This window comes from Spermophilus citellus (assembly GCF_964194105.1).
Source record: "Spermophilus citellus genome assembly, contig: SCAFFOLD_585, whole genome shotgun sequence".
Taxonomy (NCBI): Eukaryota; Metazoa; Chordata; class Mammalia; order Rodentia; family Sciuridae; genus Spermophilus; species Spermophilus citellus.
In genome coordinates, this window is record NW_027672786.1 from 52035 (window position 1) to 60454 (window position 8420).

Below are 8420 nucleotides of genomic sequence, written 5' to 3' on the forward strand. Positions count from 1 at the left end.
CTTCTGCCAAACTACTTTTTTACTTATTAAGGAAATGCATGATAAAACAAAATCTCTACTTGTCATCCCAAAAGAATTGAGGAATACAGAGCTCCCCCCCCCTCACAAAAGAAACATACACCCAGGGGAGTCTTCCAAAAGCACCAAGGACGCCTGAGCCAAGCACCTGCCCAGATTTCCCACAGAAATCAGTCTGTGTGCGTGTCAAAGACACCAGAGAACCCATGCTGCTTTCAAAACACACGGTTGTGGGAAGCCATTTCTGACACGTGATTGGGTGGCTCCCGTTAAGGGTCTGAGGCGCTCTGGCTGTGTCGGGGCTTTCCCGGCCCTTTCCTGATGAGAGAGCCCATCCGTGTGGGGGTGTGCCTGACCACTGACCCCGGGGGCCCAATCACTGACCCTGACCTTGGAGTGCGGTCCCCCCTCAACCTTCATTGGATGAAATTCTCCCCTAAATCTCTTGTTCCCCAATAAAAGGCTACTCCCAGGCGTGTTCAATCTCTCTCTCCTGCTAGCCCTGAGTAATCCTTGCTGCCCTGCTGGGTGGTTAGAAGAAAAAACCAGAGAGGGGAGCCGTCTCAGACCTGACAATATAAATAAGGTAACTAAGTCTATGTGTTTTATTTCGATGTCATCTAGCTAACTTTATGCCTAAAACCTCATTAATAAAACCATTACACAGGCCGCATGGTGGACACGGTTAATTCTAGTTCAGCAAGACACACACTGAAATTCTAGTTATTTCAAATAATCTGGCCCGTTCAAATATCTTGAACCAACTCTCTCAGGGTAAAGACCATTATATAGACCTGTCAGTCATTAAACAGGAAAAACATGGAGGAAAACTTTTTGATTAAGAAAAAAACAGAAGAACGAAATGGCTAACTAGGGCACTAACAATAGGAGCTTATAATTCAAACCCAAAGGTTTCAAGGCTGGGGACGTGGCTCCATGGTAGAACGCATGCCTAGTATGTGTGAGGCCCTGGGATCACCAGCACAACAAAGCAGCCTCAAAATTTCAACTGAGGACAAGGTCAATGTTCTTTCCATTTTGAAATTATTAAACAAACAGAATGGACCACTGTCTGGCAGAAGGACCCTCTTAATAAGCTCACTGCCAGTTAAAACTGACCTAACCACCAGCACACAGTACTCTGAATCATGCTGAGGTAGGAGAAAAACCAATCATTTGCTAAGAGATACCCAGAGGAAGAAATTTATCTTAAAACATAAGAGGTTCAGGGTCAAGAAGGAAGTCTGAGGATTAAAAGACTTAAAAGCACACTAAAACTGCTTCCTCTGATATCCCTCCCAAATAAGGATCAGTGTTTTTCTTTTAGAGGACATAACTTGAAGGTCTGGTTGGAACTATCACGCAGTCCTCAGGACAAACCTGGCCCATCTGGAGAGACCCAGGTGTCCTGGGCTGGAACTGACCACAGTTGGCTCCCTGACCACTATCTGTTCTCGGCATTGTCCAGCTTACTGATAAGAGTCTACTCCCCCAGCTATCATCTGTGTGACCATTTATGTACTTGGTCAGAAGTAAACAAACAGCTTTTTTAAACACCACCTTCCGGATGTATACGCAGCACATAGGTGTCCTGAAGCTCTCCTGAAGCTCTGCTCAAGCTGACTAACCACCACCACTCTCCAGGTCCAGTGGAGGCCAAACACAGCCTCGGAACCAAGCGCCTGGGACATGCCTCAACAACTCAGAGCACAGAGCAAGGCCTTCCCTTCAGCACCCACTTCCTCCGCATCCCATGAGTCTGTGTCCCAGGCATTTGGACCTCCTTGTGGTTTTAACTGGAATAAATGGAAAACCTGAAGTTCACAACCCTCTTCCCAAAGGCCAGAAGCAGCAACCAATAGACTCCAACATAAAATAGCATGCTGTGAATGGGTTCTACCACCAGCCTGGGATTCTGCTGAGGGACAGCCAAGTCCATCCATGCCCCACACCCTCAGGACCAGATGAGGCAAGAAACAGGAACACAGCTAAGGCTTGTGGCCACAACCCAGCACCCACAGTAGGGCCTGGCAGATAAAAGCCATTCAGTAACTCTCTTTAGCAAGGACACAGTGGACTCCTACAAGGCCTGCACAGATGAGTGGCAGGAGCTGTCGCTTAGCAGGAGGCCAACAGTTTCTGTGGCTCAATGGACACAGTGAAATTGTACTTATTTCATAAAAGTGTGTACACGTTGACTCTTCCCCATAAGTTACCATGTTCGTTCGTATGCCAGGCCCATCTGGAATTTTTAAATTCTTTCTTTATGGAAAATAAATTTCATTTCAGTGTGTTTTGGTCAGTTTTCTTTGGGGGAACCAACCATCAAGTGACTCAGGAGACCAACTCTCTCTCACTCCTAGGACTCCACTACAGCCAGCTATCTGCCGACACAGTCCAGGCAGAAGAGCTGTGCCTCACACCCACTCCCTGCCTTCCTCCTAGATAGCGAGCGAGCCCCACTGCTCTCAGGGCAAAGCTGCAGCGAGGACCATGGACAGACCCACATACCCATGGAGCCCAGGAACTCATTCCTAGAGAGGCAAAGAGCAGAAACAGGCTAACTACATGCTAACTCCACACTACTACTTTGTCATGACTCACTTCATTCTAAAATAATTATTTTCCTTCCTCCAGTGCCCTGTTCCTGGATATCCCATCTCCTCCTGTGCAACACCTAGTTCAGATCTTGGGCCTATGGGGTTCTCTTACTTACAAGAGAAGCAAGCCTTTTACTAGCCTATCATGTGCCAGGCCAGACATGAGTTGTTCACACGTGGGTATTTCACATGATCTTCACCCCACCTCCCCTTCTCACATGTAAAGAACTACAAGCACAAAGAACCTTAGTAAAGAGTTCAGGTTAGAAAACAGCGGAGCCCAAGAAGATCAGCACAAGGTTACCTGCCCTCCACAGACTCTGCAAGTGTCTACCCTTGGCTCTAGCCTGGGAAGAGGGAGGAAGGAGGATGGTCAGTACTGGTTACCTGGTGAGCACAGCGCCTTGGAGGTGGACCAGGGATGTCAACTTTGGTCCAAGTGTCCTTCTTGATGTTGTAGACATAGAGCTCATTATACAGAAGAGTCTGTGGGAAGGAAGAGGAACCTCAGTATCATGAATGACATGCTCCAAGTAAGTGACAGCATGTGGGGAGGACACTATGACAAATCCCCAGAAAGCTTGTCCCTTCCAACAAAGGACTATAAACCAACACAGGCAGGTAGGGCGCTGGTCCTGAGATCTACAGGGACAACAGGACAGCCACCCCACAACTTTCTGTAGGTTAATTTGCTTGCCACTCTGAGTGAAAAGGCATTTGACACACCCAACCGACCACATATCACAGCTGAGCCAGCCTGCCGTAAGCGTGCCCAGAATATTGACATCTGCCCGCAGCTGAGCAAACCATCTAAAGCACAGCCCATCTCATAATAGAGTACCGACATCTCATGCCACTGTTAAACACTGCTCTGAAAGTAGAAAACAGAAGGGCTGTTTTAGGTGCTCTTTCCCACAAAGTCAGAGGTCCTGCAGACAGAAGCCAAATGCTCACAGTTTACTGCTCTGAGGCACCAGTCGCCTTGGCTGATCAGCCAGACCCTCACTCTCCAAACCCAAGCCTAACTTTTTGGGGACAGATTGACTGATTTGGTGCACTGGGGATTGAATCCAGGGCTCTACCACTAAGCTTCATTCCCAATCCTTTTTATTTTTTATTTTGAGACAGGGTCTAAGTTGCTGACGCTGGCCTTGAACTTACAATCCTCCTGCCTCAGCTCCCCAGTCACTGGGATTACAGGCATATGCCACTGCATCCAGCTCAGATCTAGTTTTTGAATGCATGAAAAGGCAGAGAAGGCTAAGAACTGACAGAACTCCTCGCAGGCCAGAGGTAAGTGAACACAGCTTTCTGCTTCATGCACAGGGCTTTCTAGACTACTCAAAAATAAAAGCCCCACAATTTATTAGCATTATTTTTCATTCGGAACCACCTTGAAGGCTGGAAATGTACAGCTCAGTGGAAGAGAGCTTGCCTGGCGTGCGCAGCCCCGTGGGATCCATTCCCAGCACCGGAAACCAAAGTTGAAGGGTAGGAACGTGAAAAGCCACCACAAGGAAGAGCAGTCCCGGCAACCACCAGAGAACCAAGCAGGCCCACCTCTGCAGGCAGTGCTGGGGACAAACACCCTGCAGAACTCTGCCTGCAGTCACTCAGTCCCCGACTGGCCCTGGTGACTGTCAAGGATGCACCAGGCCTGACACCCAGGAAGTAGGATGTAAGAGAGGATCGTGAAGGTGACGCTCATATCACTGCTTTCAGTTAACTATGCTTCAAATGACACCCAAGAAAAGTTGAGAGGAAAAGAAAAAAGGTATACTTTACTTTTTGGCCATTGAAATATTCACCTCCAAAAAGGATTAACTCATCTTTCTCAGGGTGAGCGGACAGGGAGGCATTTAACCTGCAATAGACATGAAGCAGAGATGAGCACACAACGCCATGCTAGGCCAGGCTCCTTTCCATGAGCATGCTTTACCAGAGACAGCAGGCCCTGGGGCCATCCTGAGGCCATCAGCCAGATACCAAGTTCATGCACCTGAAGAGCCCTGGTCTGGGCCATCTCACTCAGAACTGGCTGAAAACATGAGCAGGCAGGCAGAAGCTCAGACCTCTGACCACGCTGCCTCTGCCAGACCTGCCCTGTTGGGGGTCTAGCCCCTTAAATCATAATCGAAGCTGCTCCTAAAGCCCAGTATGTCCCAGGGGCCTTCTGCCAAGAAAATGTCAATAACTCTCTATTTCCTGCATACACAGGACAAAATAATAGCCATTGGGGAAGCTGCACACACATTCTGACTACTTCAGTAGAAAGCAGGACAAGAGGCCATGGCTGTGGCAGAATGCCCTGCTCTCAGCATCCTTGACAGTGGAGTCCCCAGGTGGGTCCACACTACTCATTCCAGAAGCTGCTTCTCAAAGGGAAAGCCATTTCAAAGTCAAGCAACTGGGGAAATCTGAAACCTCTATTTTTCTCTTGGAGATTTATTATGCACAGAAAGATTTCACAGTCTGGGAAATTTCCCAGTAAAGAGACCAGCATTAAAACAGTGCAGCTGCAAGGGAACAGTCTGGCATCCCTCAGAAGCTAAATCCAGAGCTACGTCATGAATCGGCAGCCCCCCAGGTGGAAACTCCAGGGGACAGCTGCAGCCATGTCCACCACAGCACTGCTCACAAGCATCCACCAGCACAAGGTAGATAAGGCCAAGCCCCAATGCCAACATGGTGTGGTGCCAGCATCTGAACAGCCTCCACATCCCAGGAGACAACGCGAGCAGGGCAGCAGGACAGGGAGCCATATTGTACAGGGCAGGATGTGATACTCGGCCATGCAGATGGCTGCACAGCACTGTGAATGCGAGTTACGCCACAGAACTGAAGAAAAGGTTAAAACGGCAAACTGTGTCACACACACAACCACAATGACACGTTTTTAGAAAAGAACAATGCTTCCCACCCACCCCCAGTTTTGTTTTGTTTAGTTTTCTCTTTTAACATGTCTTAGTTCTCTGTGGCAAAGTATCTAACATAAGAATCTGTAAGAGGCCTAAAGCAGAAAGTAGCAACAAGGCCCCACTGTACCCAGGCACCACCTAGGCACAGGCAGCAAGAGGCACAGACACCAGTGAGTGCAGCGTCCTTGGCCCTAGGCCACACCTGGGCCACACTCAGGGCCATGCTTCTTAGGAACCTGTAACTGTCAAGGGTTCCTAATGATACACAGCTGAGAGGAGGGAGGTCAGAAGTTATGAAGGCTACCAAACAAGGTCTTCATCTCACCATATGATCCAACACCAGCTCCCTCTGCCTGGCAGGCAAGCCCAGCTGGCACAGGGACAGCCAGCACTTTATATACTTGGCATTTAATCTGACTTTTGGGACAAGCTTTTTCTTTAGAAAAAGTTCTAATACATCATCAAAACTAATAATAATAACAACCCATGTTCCAAGTAGCTTTCCTCAGGAGCACCAGTACCCACAAAGAAGCCTTAAAAATATCCAATCTGCTTCAACCACTCAAATGAAAATGTCCATCTACCAAAGAAAACATACCAACTAAAGGAAAAATAAAACCCAGTCCCCAGCAGAATGAACTAAACAATAACAGGACGTGTGCCTGGGGCTGCTCCACCACCAGCACTCTGCTCAGGGGCTCACTGCACCCTGCCACCAGCCCAAGGGCCCAGGGATGCAGGCACAGAGCCAGTCCTGACTTTGCTGAGGCAAAGACCGCACAGCAGAGCCAACTTCCTGAAGGCTGGCCCAGGCTGACACGCCACCAGGCGGGACCTACAAGCTGCATCTCATTCTGAGGACTGAAGCAAACATTTCTCAAGTGAACAAAACAAGCCTAGGTTACATGTTTGGCAATTACACGTTTCCCTACTCTGAAGGCTGCATCATCTTCTCATGAGGATGCTGGGCCTCCCTAGGTTAGGAACTAAAGAGCTTGATGCACTCAATGTCCTGCCTCTGCTCTGTGAGTAACCAACAGAGAAGCAGAGGGTCCTAGACAGAAGCAGAAAATAATCAGCACTCAGAAATTAGGAGGAAGCAGCCAGAGGGAAACCAATGCCTGCTCATTTCAGCCCACACCAACTCTATCCATGGGTGTCTGAAGTCCTGCAAGAGACCTGAGATTTCCTTCACCATTAATACGCTCACTTAAAATGGCAATGTATATCTAATAAGCTTCAAGTGAGAACTTAAAGGCAGCAGAACAAACACCTGTGATGTTTTAAAACACTTTTAAAAACCTTCAGAGCCAAACAATAGCTTGGGGGGGTGATACTCACCCATGGGTGCCACCAACTATAGTGCCTTCAAACCCACTCTAAGAGGAGCAGCCGTGTTGAGCCATACCCCCAGGCCCCTACAGGACAGCAGAGCTCACAGCCTGTCCCCAGCTTTGCAGAGGCAAGTGACCCACAGCAAGTGCTCATGGGAAATGTTCAGAGTGTTCAATCATTCCTGAGAACATGTATCCATGTCAAGTCACTTTTCAACTTAGGGAAGAGAGGGAAACAGAACTAGAAGGCAGGGAAGCCTGCCCGCTTACCGTGGAGAGGGCGGGGAACACGGTGTCTCGGTGACCTGGGTCTTCCTGGCATCCAGTGTCTGGAAATGGGCTATCAGGGCTTCCAGGTCTTCCTAGGGCACACAAGCAGCCAACATGAGACTCTTTCTAGAACCTGCCATGGAGCCAAAAGCCTGGCCAGCTTTCCTCCAAGGTCACTTGGATCAGACTGGTCCAGTCACATCTATGAATCACAACCTGCTCTCCCTGGGTTTGAAATGCACAGGGCCGAACACATTCAGAAAACACAGGGCTGGGGACACAGCCCAGTGGTGGAGCACTTGCCCACCTTAACTTCAGCACCCAGGCCCAGGGTGCTCCCGCCTGCCCCCTGTTTGACAACAGTACCTGGTCTTTGTCTTGATCTTGTCTGTCCTGTTCACACCCCCACCTACCCCCATGATAAAATATGAGCTCCAACAGAGAAGCATTAGAGTCAGGTTGGGACAGGGCCTGCATAGAGGCTCAGAGACCCCTACTGACAGCTGTGGCCGCAGACCTAAAGCTGAGGTGCTGATGCACTGGCATAGCTGGGCAGCTCTGGAGGCCAGTCTTCCGCCCTGCCCAGCCCTCACTCCCTGTAGGCACCAAGTACACCCCACCCCCACAGCTGGTGCAAGGCCAGTCATCTGGAAAGCGGCCTGCAGTCTCCTCTCAAACGCACTCCCTCACCTTGTTCGCACTGAGACCTGGGATCTGACTCTTTCATTCCTCCCACTCGCACACCTTGTTCCCACATTCTGCAGAGCTGGAAGTTCAGATGTCCTTCTAGCACTTAAGACACTTTCAGAGCAACCTCCCTCTTACCAACCCAACGCTGGCCTCTGCACACAGCTCCATGGGCCTCAAAAGTTACCCAAACCCCTTTCCTCAGCACAGGTCAGATAAACAGCAACTTTTAAAAAGTCCACTAAGCACAAGGAGGACACAGGAAGCTGACACAGGACAGCGATCAATGACCTAGTTAACGAAGTGTGCCTTGTTCTCTGGATCACGTCAGCTCAGATTCTTTCTAAGGGACAGCCCAGGAAAGTGAGCACTGCCGAGGCCCACCCTGCCCAGCACACTTTAGGGAGCGTCTTCAATCTCCAGCACCCAAGAAGGTCACACAGATCCCTTAAAATCCAAGCCAATCTCACTCAACCTTCTTAACCTGCAGGCTTTCTCTGTTCAGGGAAAACACAATCTTTGAAAGCAGAAACAGTCTCAGACCAGGAGTGTAGCTCAGAGGTATGCCCTGCCCAGAGCGCAAACTAGAGACA

General features: G+C 49.3%; 1 pseudogene across 1 annotated transcript in view; it reads right to left on the reverse strand.

Moving 5' to 3' along the window:
* Positions 1-7882, reverse strand: part of LOC308640622 (kelch domain-containing protein 4-like) — a 34378-nt pseudogene extending 26496 nt beyond the window's left edge. The window contains exons 1-3 of the transcript in view: positions 7831-7882; positions 7141-7232; positions 3006-3104 (exon numbers count right to left, since the gene is read on the reverse strand). The product of the transcript in view is annotated as a kelch domain-containing protein 4-like (transcript). The remainder of the gene's footprint in view (positions 1-3005; positions 3105-7140; positions 7233-7830) is intronic.
* Positions 7883-8420: the final 538 nt, after the last annotated feature.